Source organism: Manacus candei, unplaced genomic scaffold, assembly GCF_025592945.1.
Source record: "Manacus candei isolate 608988 ecotype Guabito, Panama unplaced genomic scaffold, ASM2559294v1 h1tg000021l, whole genome shotgun sequence".
NCBI lineage: Eukaryota > Metazoa > Chordata > Aves > Passeriformes > Pipridae > Manacus > Manacus candei.
In genome coordinates, this window is record NW_026138069.1 from 3,365,234 (window position 1) to 3,383,201 (window position 17,968).

The 17,968-nt window shown below is 37.6% G+C and overlaps 1 long non-coding RNA gene across 1 annotated transcript in view; it reads right to left on the minus strand.

Moving 5' to 3' along the window:
• Window positions 1-4,333: 4,333 nt before the first annotated feature.
• Window positions 4,334-17,968, minus strand: part of LOC127470465 (uncharacterized) — a 28,960-nt gene continuing 15,325 nt past the window's right edge. Inside the window, exons 3-4 of the long non-coding RNA XR_007904304.1 lie at window positions 13,052-13,144; window positions 4,334-5,167 (exon numbers count right to left, since the gene is read on the minus strand). This is a non-coding gene — a long non-coding RNA (uncharacterized LOC127470465). The remainder of the gene's footprint in view (window positions 5,168-13,051; window positions 13,145-17,968) is intronic.

Genomic DNA, 17,968 nt, shown 5'->3' on the forward strand with positions numbered 1-17,968 from the left:
AGGTTTCTTACCCTCTGAGTGTCTTTAAAAGAAAAAAAAAAAAGAAAATACATCATTTGGAGTTAAGTCTAGAAAAGCAGTTTGCTGTCTTTTGGCTTATTAAACTGCAGTAGTACTAGAAAATATAATGTGACAACTACTGCCTGAATTTTGCATCTATATGGAATAGATTTTAATATTGTTTTAAAACTTAGACAGTATAGGAAATGAAGCCTCAAAACTCATGTATTCTGGTTGCATGTAAACTGGTACTTTTTTGTCACACATGAGGACAGAGATTAAAAACAACTTTATAAAGTATTTATGAGGTTTTGATTTACCACAATTATTTTCTCTGGCTTTTAGAGTCTCTGAATAGTATCTTAATGCTAGATCATATTTTCTGACAGCAAAACACCAGATACACTGTAATGATTTGGCATTCAGCCTTTTGGAACGAAGGCCAAAACTAGCTAAATAAATCTTTTTCAATAGCAAGGAGCAATGATTGCATTGTAAACTCTGCATAAATCTGTGATATTACAGAAAGCAAATGTTTTGCAATAAAGTGACTTGAAAAAAAAATCTATGGAAAAAATTTCCCATACTGGAAAGATGTCAACATGGCATTTTGCTACCAGAGTCTTCTATACTGTTGCAACTGAACATTTAATAATGTGACAAAAAGTGTTTTTCTTGATCATTGTGCTCAAGACTGGGTGAGAATCTCAGACTGGAGTAGTATTTAATAAAAATATTAACTTTATTAATAACATAAAACACATTTGGATTCCTAGTAGTCAGTTCTATACAAGGTTAAGAAAAGGCAGGTGATCTGTGAAATTGCTTGAGCTCATGCTATGCAAGATTTCTATGATGAGAGGCAAAGCTCTGAGTTAGTTCGTATTCAGCTGGAGACAGTGGCATAAAATATTCACCGATGTGCATTTACTGATAGTGGTGTATGACTGTAGGTGTTAGAAGTGATGCAAGACATTAAGGTTGTTGTGCTAAACACTCTGCAAGGGTGTAGGCAGACACCCTCACCAACCTCACCCAAAAGAGCTTATACTTTAAAATACAGATGCCTCAGACCTGGTTGAAAGGGAAGCAGACATTTAAGAGAAGCAACTTATGCAAACCACAAAACTGCCAGTGGCAGCAGTGAAAGGAGGAGCGTTTTGGAGGCTGAGCACCATGGTGCAAGCTGTGACTTTCAGTCCATGGGAGGGTGGGTTTGTTTATTTACCCTCAAACTTTTGTGCGTGGAATGACTGTATGGAAACACAAAGCCATACGCTGATGTGACCATGCAGCCTCACAGGTCCCTCCAGCAGCTCTGTGTGTGTCAGACAGGAGAAACAAGAGGGCCCCATGGTGCTCCTCAGGTCAGAGCCTGTGAGCAGAGGGGTGGGTGCCCTCTGTGACCCCCTGCTCTATTCTCTTCTTGAGAAACTACCTCGGTTTGGCTTTAAAAAGGGCCAGAACCAGCTGAACAAATTTATGGCTATTTGGTGTAACATTTCCGTGCAGTTCAGGTTAATAGTTCAGTTGCAGTGCGAAGACTAAATCCACGTTCTCCAAATCATACAAACTCTATCTCAAAAGAAATAACAATAATGATAACTGTAACAATAACAATAATACTTCTTCAACTTGTTACATTATTAAAAAACCCAACATCCCGGCAAAGATTATTGGCCGAAACGGGGAGGGAAGGACAAACAAGGATGCAGAAGCCCATACTGATGTGAAATAGATGGCTCATAAAGTCCTGCGAGGGCAGATTTTAACTCCTCGGGCTTTATGATGACCCTTTGTATCACCATTTGGAGCTATTGCAGCAGCTACAAATAAAACCGGGTTGAAGCGACGCCTTGCCCAGGCTCCCCGCGCCGCTGCTGCCAAGGGGCTGTGCCGGCGGCGGGCGCTGCTCCGGAACGGCGGGAGTCGGCAGAGGGCAGAGCTCGGTCCTGGTCCCGGTGCCGGTCCCGATCCCAGCCCCGGCCCCTCAGGCTCCCCGCGCTGCCAGGGACGAGGCACCGTCCCCGGAGCTGACGGCAGAGGGGAATCTCGCAAAGGATGGTGGTTAGGGAGGGCTGCAGCGCGTACAGGCATGTAGGAGAGGAGCCTTGGAATAAATCCAGAGACCAAATCCTTGAGTCTTAGCAGCTGAAAGATGTTGAATGCTCTCCTTAGGCTGAAAAGCGCTTGGCACGCTCCCGGAGAGTGTGTCAGGACAAGACTGGCACTGTGGCGCTCCAGCGACCACGCGGAAAACCTTAGGATTACAGCTGTAACTTGGCCACTTCCTCACTTACCGCCTTCGGTTTCAAACCTCTCAACCCATCTGAAGCGGAGCGTCCCAGCATGATGCACTTCGCACATCTGATTGCTTAATTATTATCTGAGTTTCCACACATGTAGAACCACAGTTTCACCTGCTCATGTGGCACCCACATGTGCTGTCCTGAACACCAGGGTGTGAGCAGCTTGGGATCACTGCCAGTTTGCCTGGTATCTTCTGCCTTTGCTCATGCTCTTCATTCCAACTGCGGCTTCTGCATGCTTCCCTAGGTATGAAAATGTAAATGCATGCACAAAATAATTGTGCAGCTCATATAATACTTAGCAGAATCTTTGTTAACTGCTTTGAAAGTGAAAAGCGCCTTCTAAAGACAAACGGTTAAAAAGAATCTCTGCACAATAACTAAACAATTGCCAGGGAAAGTAAATACAGTTTTTAAATTTTAGGGTTTTTTTAAAAACTTCCCATCATTTAAAGCCACATGGACTTTAATTTAAAATGTTATCATGATGGCTGTTCATCAAGTGTATATTAAGTATTGCTCAATAAACAAAACAGGTGTTCTCTCAGAACCATGTCAGAAAATACATTTTTATTCTGAAAAAAATCCACTACAAGTGTTTGCACTTTTGTTATGCAAGAATACATCCCCTGTCCTCATACTACAGAACTTTTTTTAGAAGTTATTGTTTATCTGTCTTTCCAGTGTAAAAAATATTGATCTGAAAGAGTCTTCAAGAAAAAGTCAGAGGCAGGAAGACACAGGCAGAAAAACGGTTTGAGAAAAGCTACCAATACATTTATGTCCAGCAAATGAATGCAGGTTAGAAGAAAAGGGAAGTGGGAAACAGATTTCAAGGAACCAGGTACTTGCTGTGTGTACTAATTAGATTAACTTGCTCCTTGTCTAAAGCAAAGTACACTGCAAAATACAGAGAGAGGAATCAGTGATGGTTTTTTGGTGCCTGTGATGGTCCATTTGCATTGTTCTGGGACTTTATGAAGAATTTTGTTGTAAGGGCTGGTTTCCTTTGCCAGCCATTTCCTCTGGCAGGCTGGCAGCTTGGTGACACACAGATAGCAGCATTGCTTATGTTCTTGCAGCAAAGGTGGAATGCAGCCTCTCTATTTGATGTTGTGGCTCTGGGTTCATGCTATAATTCAGTCATTCAGGGTAAGGGGGCCAGAAGGCAGATAAGCTCTTTTCCAAGCAGCTGTTAACAGAGTTTGCAGTGTGTGCTTGAAATGTCACCTGAGCAGAGGCAGATTGATTTAGTAAACTGAGATCTGTCTTGGAACTTTGCAACCTTTCCCATCTTTGCCATTGCTTTCCTGCTGAATCACCTTTTTAGCCTAATGCCTTGGTTTCTTCTGTAAAATGGATGCAGTAAGCACTGCAGAAGCAATCAGTAATGTGTTCTTCTTTCTAGACAGAAAATGTGATGTATAATAACTGAACATTATTTATTTTTGTCTATGTTTTAGAAGACAGGGCAGGTTTTGTGTGGTCCTATTGGCTCCTCTCTCATCCTGCCAGTACTATAAGAACAGTGTTAGTGTAGGTTTTTTTTTAAATTTCCACTTGATTGTTTCAATCAGTTCAGAATAAATGAGTATCCATGTGCTTTTGGGCCAATTTTGAATGGTTCTTTCTTAACATTTTCTCAAAGAACTTGAAGATACATATGAAGTCCCTGTCATGGCAGAGGATTCTCGCAGTCAGGAAGCAATTGGTCATAGACCACCAAAATTAGAGGTAGGGAGTAGATAAGAAATCTTAAGAGTCATTTAAGTTTGGGAGAGTTTTAGATATGCAGAAGAAGGAGGTACATTCCAAAACTTAAGGGGGCAGCATTAAACAGATACTTAGTTTAGAAAAATATCTTAAACTTTGTAGATTGTTCTCTATTTTCATATCAATAATGTATTCAACATTTTCAAGTGATAGCATGTCAAGAACATCACAAACATCCACCCACTGTCTAATTGTGCTGACTAGTTATTTCTAACCTGATAATAAGCAGTGAATTGGTTAACAGTGTTGGTACTTAAGTGTACATATTTTGCTTCAAGGCGGACACTCCAGCAAGATGAATGGGGGAAGTTAACTTTGCTTGATGCTATTGTTTTAGCTGGTAAGGATGAGGACTCAACAAGATGAAAGTATGTTGGTTTACATTGTCAAGGCTATCTTCACAACCAGAAGCTAGAAACTTCCTTTATTATGAGAAAACAAACACATAAATTCTGGGAAATAGAATAAAACATTTCATTAATCTGCATGAAAGTCTTAAATCATTCAGATTCGTAGATTTGCCACCTATGGTAATCTTTTTCTTCTGCATTTGGAATAAGAGTTTGTTGGGATCAGACAGCATTTTTGCTTCCATTCATTGATGGGCTAAGAAATGACAGTAATAACAGATACAGCAGGCATCTTTTCTTCAAAATATAGTTCTTCGGAAATGGCACAGAAGCCAAAAGAAAGGCTTATGGAATGCTACCCTCTTCTATTGAAATCTGTTCAGAAAAATAAATGAGATTCTGTTCTTGGCTTCCTTTGCCTCGTTGAACAATATAGGATAAGTCATTTGATCTAGCTTTACACCAGCTTCTAAAGTGTGAAACAAGAATGAATGAGTTATGCATGTTTTCTAAAAGTGCTGGTAAATGCAGATGAAAAATTATGTCATCCCTAAGCACCAAATTGGGTGACCCTTATTCATATTGAAATAATGAGGACTATTTACAGAGTAGCCTGCTATTCACTGTGACTAAGGATGACAGAATCCAGGCAGGTTTTGCGTTGGCCCAAAGAATACTTCTGAATTGCTCATTTTGTTCACTTTTACAGTTCCATTTTCATAATATTAAAGGGACCTGAAAATTAATAAAATTGCAGGTTAGTGAATGATACTATATGTTTGAAGATATCCACACTCTAACAATCTTTGACTATATCTTCAAATACCAGTATCTCAGTTGTAGTATTACTGCTGGGATTTTCAGAAAAATAGCATGTAATGTCAACTCTCCACTTAAACTGTAACCAACAAACCCTGGGGAGCTATCAAGTTATCAGTCTTTAGTACCGAAAGCATAACACTGGTTTTAAGTATAGCTACTCAAAATGGATCAAGTTACAGATGGGTTGTGTTTTAGTGAACTAAAATTAATAAGATATTTTTAACCAAACAGAAAAATTCATAAGTGTAGATATCTGTAGCCAAGTTCCTGATTCTATAAGTTAATTTTTATTTAACCCTGTGAAAATTAGTTGTATGCACACATACATGCATGCAAACCACCTGTGAACACTGAAGTTTTCAGTACTTTGTTGCCCATAACCTCAAGCTGGAATAGAAATACTTCAGCACTCAAAATCTGGATCAGCTGCTAAGGTCTAAGATGTTTGCATTTGAACTTTGTGTACTTTAGAGGTATATGATATATATTCTGATCTGAATTAAAATATGTGGTAATTGGTAGGAAATAAGACAAAACCTTTCCTTGGGAAACTGAAATGTTTGTGTGTCAGATGTACCCATAAATGTTTTCTCTTTCTAAAGGAAAAAATATTTAGAGATCATTATGTGAGGATCTAAATCTGAGCAAGTCACTTCTGAAGAAACAGTGGAGGAAACATCTTTGGTGGCCTGAGGAAAACAATTAGCCATTGTCCTATGTACACTTAAACATGTAAAGACAAATCTGCTTGTCAGATCAGCTACAAAACTGGGAATTTGACGGCTTGTAGCAGCCAGTATTTCACATTTGCATTCACTATTTTCTGTCATTCTGTAAAGATCATGTCTCTATTTTCTGTCCAGTTCCACTGGTGAATCTCCAAGAGACAATATCAGTTTGGCTCCAAGTAATTAGTCTTTTTTTTTTTTTTTTCAAAGCACATAAATTATTACTGGGCCATTAATTTTGAGTGAATCTAATCCCAGTTCACTGTTGATTTTGGAGGGAATAAGTTATACTTTTCAGCCTATATAGCAAGGTTGTCACATTACCTGTCTGTACAGACTCTTTAGCACATGCTTCAGTTAAATAGAAGATCAGGACAACAAATACTAAGTTTACTTTTTGTGACTTTCACTGAAAAGTCAGAAAATCCACAGATGTCTAAATGAATTACAGAGCTACAAAAACAACTTTAAAATACCCCATGGAAGGTATTTATCCATTATTTTTAAAATGTTTTGAGATTTTTAAACAGAAGGAAAGGAAATAAAAAATCCTTAGTGCTATTGGCTTTTTGCATGCATATGTAATATTTAATTTCAAAATTAAGATGTTCATTAAGACGTTCAGAACTTCTAAAGTGAAACAAAGACAAAACTGAGTTTTCCAAACTGTACTTTTCAAAATGCAAATAGCAAAGGAACACTGGTTGCAATTTTATCGTTTTTCTGCACCTAGTCTTGTGGTGGATACAGATCCATTAATCAGAGATATTTATATGCTTTTCTTAGCATACTTTCCTAGACATCACATAATTTTGTGCATATAAACATAATATCTATCTATATTAGAAAACTGTTATTTCAGTTTTCCTGATGGGGAAGTTGAGGCACAGAGAGACTAAGGGACCTTTTCCAGATCGCAGAGGATATGAGTTAAAGCAGGCTAAAAGATCTTGAATTTATGATTAACTTCTAAATCACTATATACCTTTTCTTAGGACAAATCAATGCAAACAATTAATTAAACTGCTAAATGTTTATTTGAAAACCAAACAAAACATTATTAATTTAATCTGGCAAGTAAAAATCCCCCAACAACCCAGAATATTTCTAGAGTTAACTTTATTTTGAAGTGTATTTTATGGAAAGGAAGAGCAAGATTGTTATTTTTTTCCCATCAGAAAGATCTGTGCAGTTTGCCAATATCTGCCTTGGCAATACTTTTGTAGAAATGTGTATATTTTGTCTTTTAGAAAACTGATTTCCCAAGGCTGAGAAAAACTGTGAGCAAAATTATTTGGCAGGAAACATTTAAACGTGAAAATATGAAATATAATTCAGATTTGATAATTCTGTGTCAAAAGACACACTACTTAGCAATTCTTTAAAGACATCTTTAGCCTAAAAATATCCTATTGGTTAAGAAGAAAATGAAGGCAGCAATAAAAATTCACATAACAAAAACAAGAGCAATAGCAGTGAGTTTAAAACTGACTCTGGGGAAATATAGACAATAGATACAGGAAGCTGAAAATATCTTTAAAAAACTCTGTAAAGGATGGAGGAAAACAAGAAACAATACATTAAGTATATATAAAAAAGTGAGATCTTATTAATGGTTCAAATCCTGTACTCAGCAAGTATAGTAAAAACATGGATCACTATGTGCAAAAGGCAGATGTGCTCATACGTATCTGTTTTTCCAGAAAAGACAGGAAGATCTATTTCTACCTTACAGCTAATGTAAAGTATTTTCTATCCCATCAGTAGCTGGAAACTGAACAAATATTTTTTTTTTCCAAATGGGCAGTATCAGGCAATAGACTTAAACTAAAGCTAAGGTAATTTATTTCAGTGTACTAATAATTTTTTAATTACAGAATGCTGGGGAATTTGCAGAAAATGAATGCTGAGATTTTAAATGAAAAATCTGTTAAAAAGCATGGAAAAGACTGATTAAAATGGAGGTAATAAAGAAATAAGTGTAGATGACTTATAGTCAAATAGGGAAAAATATTTCTAATGTGGTACTGTGAGGATCTGTTTTTTAATACCAGGCAATGTCTTTAGCAAAGTCTGGAAAATCTTCAATTATCAATAGCAAAACTTACAAGTGACAAAAGCATTTAATGAACAAATAATGATGATGAAAGAGGAATGAGTTAACCTGGAGTGCTCATTACAATAAATTCATTACAACAAGATATTTTTGCATGGCCAAAACTGAGGCCAAAGGAAAAAGAATTTACATAAAACTTATTATTGGGAAGCTGAATCCTCTAGAAAAGACTTAAATATGAAAATAAGCTAAAAGAATAATGTTATGATTAAAATGTAAGATGCAATCCTTTCATGTCTAAGCAAGAGAATAAAGGTGGTGATACTCCCTCTGTTACTGTCATTAGTGAGGACGTTCCTGGAATGCTCTGTCAAGTTCTAGCATTAATGCTTTGTGAAGGACCTTTACAAACTGGAATGGGCTCAGAAGACGACTGCAAGAAAGGTATGAGGTCTGGGAAATGTGCTTCATTTTGAGACACTAAAGAAGCCCAGTTTACTTTAGGTTAGAAGAAGACTTAGTCACAGTCTGTAAGCCCATCCTTGGAAAAGATTTCATTGACCAGTTCTATTACAAATGAAGTATAATAAAGTATTTAAAGTTAATTTTTTTTAATTATTAGTGTTACTTGATCATTATCCAATTAATGATAAAGGTGGAACTACTGGAAATTTAATTTTGACAATTCTGATCTGGAAACAGAGCACAAATATCAAGTGATAGTAATTAATGTTTGGAACAAATTCTGACATAGCAATGTGCTGGATTTTCCATCTGTTGCAGTTCTTAAATTGAGCTGTAACATATCTCTCAGAAAAGACACCTGATGCAGAAATTGCTGTGTCCTGGTCTATAATTTATATAGCAGGTCAAGTTAGAAGACCAAAAGGTATCTCATGGCTATAAAATCAGCAAGGAAAAAGTAACTAGGGTACACTGTGGTGAAAAAGACAATACATATATACTACAAATACTACTATCATAATAAAAATAAAGTGGAAAGGGAAAATTATATTAAATAATAGAAGAAAGCATCACTGTTTTTAATGCATTGCTGACAATTAAAAGACCATATTTCTGATACTAAACCTTCCTCTAACTTCCTTGCTTTGTCCAATTCAAGTAATTTTTACTAGGTACAGTTCTGTCTAATTTGCTTTGTAATTTCTACTGATGAGTTGGAATTAAGTTTAAAGCATGTAAATCAAACACAATGACCACTTCAAAAAACACTGAATTTTATATATGGTTTCTGTATGCACCAGGGAGGCACAGAGAGTTTTTCTCCAGCTATTCTAAAAAGAACTGGAGTGCAGATGGGTCTGATTGAAAAAAAAAAAGTATACAAATATATCACGTGTGTTTATGGTCTTCTGTTCTTCTTAAATCAGGCACTTCATTCTACTCCATTGTTAAATGGATATACTAACAGTTACAATATTTTGCTAGGAAAGATTACAGATATTAAGACTTTGGGGGTTGTGGGTTTTTTTTATTTTGGTTGGTTGTGGAGTTTTTTGGGGTTCCCTTGTTGTTTTGTTTTGTGTCTTTTTGTAGTTGTTGTTTTGTTTTGGTTTTTGTTTTGTTTTGTTTGTTTTTCCCAATGAGAAAGCATTAAGGTCTATGATGAGAAAGTGCTTTATAGCAGCAATGGCACGTGTATTCATTTAAGAAATATAAATCCTTTAGTGTCATCTAGCAATTTTTGGGAAGACTCATAGATTCAAATGTGCATTATATTTTGTGTTCTAAACATATGGGCCAAAGTGCAGCTCTGTTGGCTCAAATCTGTATATAATGTTATCTGATGCACTGTCTTCATTTCTACTGTAACAGGCAGACTTCTCTTTAGTGACCAAAACCATATGTGGTTTTATGCTCTTCTTCATTTTGAGAAAATGCCCCTGTGTTTATATTTCAGGCCCTCTTATTAAAACACATATATCTTTCTTGGACTCATTAACAAAACGACTTCACAAAAATGTCTGGGGGGGACATCAAGCAAAGCATTGTCAGCTGGTCGAGGGAAGGGATTGTCCTGCTCTGCTCTGCACTGGTGCGGTCTCATCTTGAATATTGTGTGTGGTTTTGGTCACTGCAGTATAACTTAGAGAGCATCCAAAGGGGCAACGAAGATAGTGAAGGGCCTTGAGGGGAAGCCGTATGAAGAGCAGCTGAGATCACTTGGTCCGTTCAGCCTGGAGAAAAGGAGACTGAGGGGAGACCTCATTGCAGTTACAACTTCCTCGTGAGGGGAAGATGAGGTGCAGCCACTGATCTCTTCTCTGTGGTGACCCATGACAGGACTGAGAGAATGGCCTGAAATTGTGTCAGGCGAGGTTTAGATTGTATATTAGAAAAAGTTTCTTCACCCGAAGGGTGGTTGGGCATTGGAACAGGCTCCCCAGGGAAGTGGTCACAGCACCAAGCCTGACAGAGTTCAAGAAGCATTTGGATGATACTCTCAGGCACATGGTGTGACTCTTGGGGATGGTCTCCTGTGCAGGGCTAAGAGTGGGACCTGATGACCCTTGTGGGTCCCTTCCAACTCAGCATATTCTGTGATTTTGTGATTGCTTAACAATGTTCATTACAGACATTACAACCTCAACAACATGACAGTGTTAAAATTGAAAGCTTCTTCAATTAGACAGCTACTTTACAATACTTTACCTGAGAGCTTTTATCATTTACATTGACTAGCTTTTTCTCTGCTTCCTCTTATGCTTCTTCTGCCAGTGTTTGGCATTTGCTAAACTTTCTCTTCTACTTAGAATATTTTTTGAGCTTGGAAACTTTCCAGGTGGAAGAAAAGACTTTCTGTGAACTTTGATAAATGATTTTATTAATAGTGCAAATTTGCTAATTTCTATTGTAAATACAGGTACTATATGATTTTGTTTGTTTGTTTACTTGCTCTGTTTTTACATCCTAATAAATTATTCTGCACATGTTTTGTTCATTTCTGCATAGTTTTAGTCTCATAGAGGAAGTCTTTACAGATTTCATCTGTATCATTAGAAAATACTCAGAGGGTGGGAACATCTGGAAATAAACTGTATGACCCACTTTAGCATACTTTGCACTGTGAAAGCTTGTATATTATTTCAGTGGCCCCTGGAGCTGCTATTCTGGACAGTTTTGCTCAGCCTGGACCTCAAAACAACTCACCTCTTCTATCCCTTGCTCCCCCAAAATAAACTCATAACACTGAAGATGTGAGGGAGGATTGTGACCATTAATGTATAGATTACTTTTGGTTAAAGATTACTCTTCCCAGTACAGCCTGTATTCCTCCATTTCAAGGCTTCCAGTGCAGCCATGAAGAAATTGCTTCCTTGTCTCACCAAGAGAGTCATGATGGCAAGTACCTTGCTTCTTACTGCTATGTGGTGTATTAAAGGCATCTGTATTGAATCATTCATTTGTGCAGCACTTTGCACACAGCTTAGTGAATGAAGCAGTGAGCTAATGAATGAACATTCCTACTTAAAACAGACATATATATCTTTCAAGTTGCATTCCTTCATCTTGATGGCATACCTAAGCCCATTGGTTCAGTCCAAAGTAAATTCATAACATGTCATAGCTGGACAGGCCTCTGATGAGATTCTTTTCAACAAGTTAGCATGCTGTTAAGTCATTATTTTCAAGGTCTCTAACACAGAAGTCCCTTGTTGAAAAACTTTGCTTTATTTGGCCAACTGTATGAAGGCACGTTTGAGTGAGATTTTTAATTCCCAATTCATGAATATTATTCCAACACAAATGTAAATCTTTGTAAGCATCGGACTACTGCTGTGCATTCTAATAACATGTGGAAGATAATACCGTGCCCATTCTTAATCACTTAATTAAAATAATTGCTGGAACAACTTTATATAGCAATATATAGTTGTGGGATTTTTTATTTTTAAAAATTTGTGTTATTAGAATTAGTCACAGGGAGGGATTTTTACTGACTGGTCAACGGTGGTGAGTCTTAAAGCAATAACTTTAGTAACAAGACACTATATTCATTCCCAACTGGACAGAGTCTTGAAGAGGACAGAGTGGGGCAGTGGTGCAAGCTGCTGCTGGGACTTGTTTGGGGATCTCTGGGCTCTGTTGTAGAGAGGAAACCAAGCAGAGTGTTGGTTGGCTCTCTGAACCTTCTGGCTGTATTGAACCTGTCATATTTTTAAAACGCTTAGGCAACTGCGGGTGTCTTTCGGAGGAAGTAATTTCTTTTAGCATTCTTTTCCTATTGCTTTCTGACTATCTCAATACTTTCGTAAGGTGTTGCCCTTTGTAACAGGAATGTGAACTGTACTTAGGCCTGAAGAAAATTAAGTGACTCAGAAAATGAAAATTATCTGGAAAAACTACATTCCTCAGGAATACAGTATCATGGAGACTTGATTATTTCTTCTTGTGGAAGGGGCCAAGGTGTTTTATGATACCATGCAGTTGTAGCTGAGATTGGCCTGTAGCCCAATCAACTAGTCATTCCTTTCTGGTATATTTCTGCATTGGACTTGTGCTGAAATGCCCACAGGAGATTTGGGTAACTCTCTACAAATGCTTTTGCAGGTAGTGAGTGTTAATATAATTTAAAAAATCTGTAGTTTTCCCACCCGTCTCCTACTCTTCACCTCTCTTTGTGAAAAAGGTAAATCATTCAGAGGTTCCTTTCAGCATATACCAGTTTGTTGAATTTACAGGAAGGGCTGCAGTTCCTTTATGCACGTGATGCTTTCTAACACATCACAGGCATCTTAAATAAAATCCATAAAAAACATACATCAAACAAGCAAACAAAAAATCCTTTCCTCTCAAATATCCACACAGGAAAATGCTATGTAGCTAAGTGTGCTATTACAACTGTACCAGTAGCTTGTAGACTAAATTATGCTCACTGAATTGTGGATATTCTTTTAAAAAATGAGGGCATAAGACTCCTTTCTTGTACCAGCACAAGTTCAAAAACCCAGACATATTTAACCATCAGCTGCCTAAGGAAATGTCACTTACCAATGTTCAGGATGATCGATTGCATCCTTTAGATGTGCCATTCTCTCTCCTTCCTCTCCAAGGAGATCCATTCTCAATTTTTTACCTTAAAACCTAAAAGAATCATAACAAAAGCTTCTCACTTAATTCATCACTTCCACTTCCTCCATTTCGGGAGCATTTATGTAGCATAAAATATGCTGCTTGTGGTACTCTGCTCTTTGCCTACATGTGAGCTTAGAATCAGCTATGCTGATCAGACAGAAGGAACTGTGTTTTTGAAAATTTTAAAAAATAAAATCCTGTCTCAACCACTTTTAGAAACACCCGTGTGAAAAGAATTTGCCCCTTTCTCCCTGCTGTGTGCAGTATTAGAGTATTTGGAAGGTGTGCCTTTCAAGGCCTTCTGTCTTACAGCACTGATATCTCCTCTACAGTGGCAGCTATACTCAGTGTGGACGAGGCTCAATACATATACACTTTTTTGTTATAGTGTATGAGTATTATCCAGAACAGAAATGTGCCTCTGGGCCACCTGAGTTAGATCAGAGCAGCCCTGGGGGTGCAGCATTACGGAAATGAGCTCAAATTGCTTCTGAATTTGAAGTAGCCATACAAGTAATACAGATCACAAGTGAATAGCCCATACAGGGATCAAAACACAACCTTGACATTAGTAGCACCATGCTCTACCTGAGCTAACTGCTACTCTAACATTCACCTGTGATGTGCCTGAACTAATTACTCCTCCAAACATGCAAGCCCTGTGTCTATAGCAGAGATACTAGTTGCTTGCGTATGGTGGTGTACTATTATGGACACTTTGGACATATATAAAGAGGAAAACAAAACCCATCTTAACTCTGCCTGAGAGAGATCCAGTACTGTTTCTAAGAGAAATGGTCTGGATCCTGTCAGAGATTCTGCAGGTCAGTAACACACTACTGAAAATAGACAGCGACAGAAATTAAAGGAGAAGGGAAGGAAAAAAAACCACAAATGAACAAGCATGAATTTGATATTTCAAAAAAACTGCTCAGACTCTGACAGTTTATAGTTCAGGAATATATTCATCCACAGTGTTGTTTCATGTTTAATAGTTGCTGGTTATAGCCATGAATTTAGCTGGTGACCGTGGCAAACTAGTTTTTAAACTGGAGGAAAAAATATTATTCCTTATTTACCCTTTTCACACCACTCATGATTCCATAGGCATCTATTATACTGCTTTGTTCTGGGACCTCCTTCTAATTTTAAAATTAACAATTTAATTATTTTGTGTCCCTCTGACCAGTTAAACTCTGAAAGCATTGTTTCTTATCTCAAGCTGTTTAATTTTTTAAGAGGTTTTAGTGAAAGATTTTGTAAAGGAACAGTTAAGCTCTATCTTTTCCTGTAATTTATTTAGTGAATTCCCTCTGTAATTTCAGTTTACTTATCCATTAATTTTACCGTTTTACTCATTTTCTACAGAAATAATTTATTAACCTGCACTTCTATAGATCTCTTATTTCTCAGTATTTGTAGGTATTGTATCACTTCAGCTGCCTTCTTGACCATCAATACGAAAGCATTTTTAAGAGAAGGCACTGAACAGAGCTAATACAGGTTTATGTCCCGTTAATGTGAAGAAAAGGCAGTCGCACACAATTCTTACCTGGCATGAATGGCAGCCCTGATTCCATGTCAAAGTAAGAGTGTGAGTCCTCCTTCAGTTCTGTGAATCATACCCCTTATTTCTTCTTTTACATATCCATGAAAACATACTATTTTGCTTCAGTAGAATGCTGTGTACATTGCTTTGTATTGGGCAAGGGAAGCATTTTTTAAAAACGTATTTTGACTCAACTGGAATGAACTGTGTTCTTCAGTTTGTTTGTTTTTTCCGCTTTGTCTTGAAAAAATAAAATTTCTATTTGCACAGACTAAATACTTCCCAGGAAACAGATTATGATATTTGATTTTGCTCTGAATATGTACTAAGTTTTAACTTTTTTTCCTGTAAACGCAATATAATGTCTCAGTTCATATATCTGTGAGATCAAAAATGCACAGTTCCAAAGCACTGTGTAGGAAATCTATAAAAAACGCCAGGTGTCTGAGCAACAGTTTGACAAGTGGAGAGACAAAAGGAACATAGGGAAAGGAACAGTGTCAGAGAAGTGTGAAGACAAAGGGTCTGGAGGCAAGGTTCGTGCTCAGTGTCATAAGGGAAATAGAAACTCCACCGGTGTCAGTTTTCTCTCTGTAATGCATCTCTGTCTCAATTCATGCTAAATAGATTGGCATGCACTGCTGACTGCCTATTATTTTACAATCCATGTGTTTTTTAAATATATATAGATAATAGTACACTTCAGTCCCTTAGCTAGGTTATCAATAGGACATAATGAAAATCCACATATTTATAGATTTGGTATATGGTAGCATAACAGTTCTGGGGACTCTGGTGACTCCTCTAATGGAGTGGAGAGAACTGTGTCTTAACTGGCCTCTGGGCGAGAGCCGCTTCGAGATTGAGTCACGGGAGTCTAGAGAATGGCTCAATCATACAAAGTAGGTATCTGCAATAAATCAGATGAGTTGTGGTTGGAAGTACCTGCTTCTTCCAAATGTAAGTTTTCATTTTGTCTTTAAGCTACAAAATAGTTAAAGTTATACAGGTGAAACTTAGTTCAGGATGCTGCATCTTTTTACCACTAATGCTGCTGTATTACTTCACGCTCTGAGAAGAGCTCAGTCGGTTAAAGCATGGTGCTAGTAACATCAAGGTCATGGCTGTGATCCCTGTATGGGCCATTCACTTAAGAGCTGGACTTGATGATTGTTGTGAGTCCCTTCCAACTCAGAATGTGATTCTGAGCCAGCACAACAATACTCAGTTCTGCTTCTGAAAAAAAGAAATATTTCAGTGAAAAATTAATAAAGTTTTATTTAGAGTTTGTCTTGCTTCTGTCATAGTTTTAATTAATTTTAAGACAGAGGAAGTTGTCAAGCTTTGTTTTGTATCTATCTCCTGTAACAGGAGTTATCAGGAGAATACAACAGCAAAAGCTGGTCCATCCAACTTGTTTGCAGTGGTTCACTTTCAAACAAACACCACTGGGCATCATTCCCGCAACATATCAAGAACGACACATCAGGAATATCTATGTATGAGGACATGTGTAGATAACAGGTATCATCTGAGGCTTGTTTGTGCTGGGGGTCATATATTTCACTGTATTAAGGAGATAGTACTAATAGCTTGTGCATGTGTAAATTTTCCGCCAGAAAGGGTGATTTGCCAATCTCTAGGCCTTGCTTAATGCATTATCTTTCTGTCCTACAATGCTTTTTCCTCACTGTAAATTCCTTGTACTGTTCCAGAAATGCTTCCCAGTCTACAGCCAGGCAATCAGGCAGAGATGGAGGTGGCAGCTGCAGACTTCACCTGTTGAAGAGTGATCCCTTTTTCAGCCCTTTGTACTGAGTGATGCAAGAGCAGAGTTCCCACAGGGCTGAGGTTCAGTCTAACTGAGGTGACAGGACCTTGCCGTACCAGTATGAATGTCCCTGATTTTAAAATTAACTTCTTTCAAAGGAATATAAATACTGGTCTATGAGGTCCAGATACAAGTTCAGTGACTTATTTTGCTTAAACTAATCAAGGAGGGCTGTACTAAAATAAATGTGGTTTTAGCACAACTGAAAATTTATCCAAAAACTTCTTCTGTTTGGATGGTTTAAAATCAGGTTAATTAAACAAAATCACATTTACAGCTGGTACAGACAAGCTATAGCTATTATATTTTATGAAAATATAATAAATTCAGATCTTAAAGTTATGGCAGTAATGTTAAAAATATGATTTATGATAAAAGTTTACCAATGTGTCTATATCCAACTGTTGAAAAATGCTGAAAACTTTTTATGCCAAGGCCTTAAGGATACCTTCATTCCATATCTGCTTTTATGGTCCCTATTTTTTTTCCAAGATGCAGTATAATTCCACATTTTAGCCAAAGACTCCAGTCTTATGCTATATAGACTGTCAGTTGATTCTTTCTCTTCCTGCTTTTCTGCAGCATGCCAGCACTATTTCTTGCTCTCCAGCTTTCTTTTGGAGAGCAATTTAATTGCATTTGAATGCCTGGTCCCTGGACTGTTCTGTGGAGCCAGGTAGCTGATGATCAGGAAGCCAGCCTTTGGAGTCCAAGATTGCAGCTGGAAGCTGCTGGAACAGGCCAAACGAATCAGAGCTGTTAAAAAAATAGACTAGCACATGGGCTGTAAAAGATTGTCTTCAAATTCTCCCTCCTGTAGAGGGAAGTAAGTGCAACCCTTGCTATCTGGAAAACCCCATGAGACCCCAGATCGACAGGGATTATTATTTTTTTCATTAAAAATAAAATGTGGTTGCTTGTGGGTTCTGAGTGCTTGCCCATACAAGACAGTATATGGGGCTTCTTCGCAGTTTTTCTTTTGCTCCTACTGAAATCAGCAGGAAATTACAGTTGATCTGGGTGGAAACAGAATCTACACAAAGTTCAACTGGCTTTTCAGCTGAAAGCTCACAAGGATTTTATCACTGGTCAAAGATTCCTTCCTGTCTTATGAAGAACTTTCTATTAACCATAAAAGCTGAATTTTTCCACACTATCGTATGTTCACAGAAGTATTAGAACTGCCATACCCAATCAGACCAGTGAGCCATCTAGGCTAGTATCCTTGGCTCCAGATGCCTCAAAGGAAGGTGCAAGAAAATTCATAATGTCATATCCCAGAGGAAGTATCTTCCTAATCGTTGGCAGTTTTTGGCTAGCTATTGCCCTGAGCATGAGTGTTTATATTTGTTATACACTTTTATCCTATCTAAGGGTTATCTATCATGTATGTTCTATTGTTTGAACTATTCTCTACAGGTTTAGGCATAAATGTCACAATAGGACAGAGGTC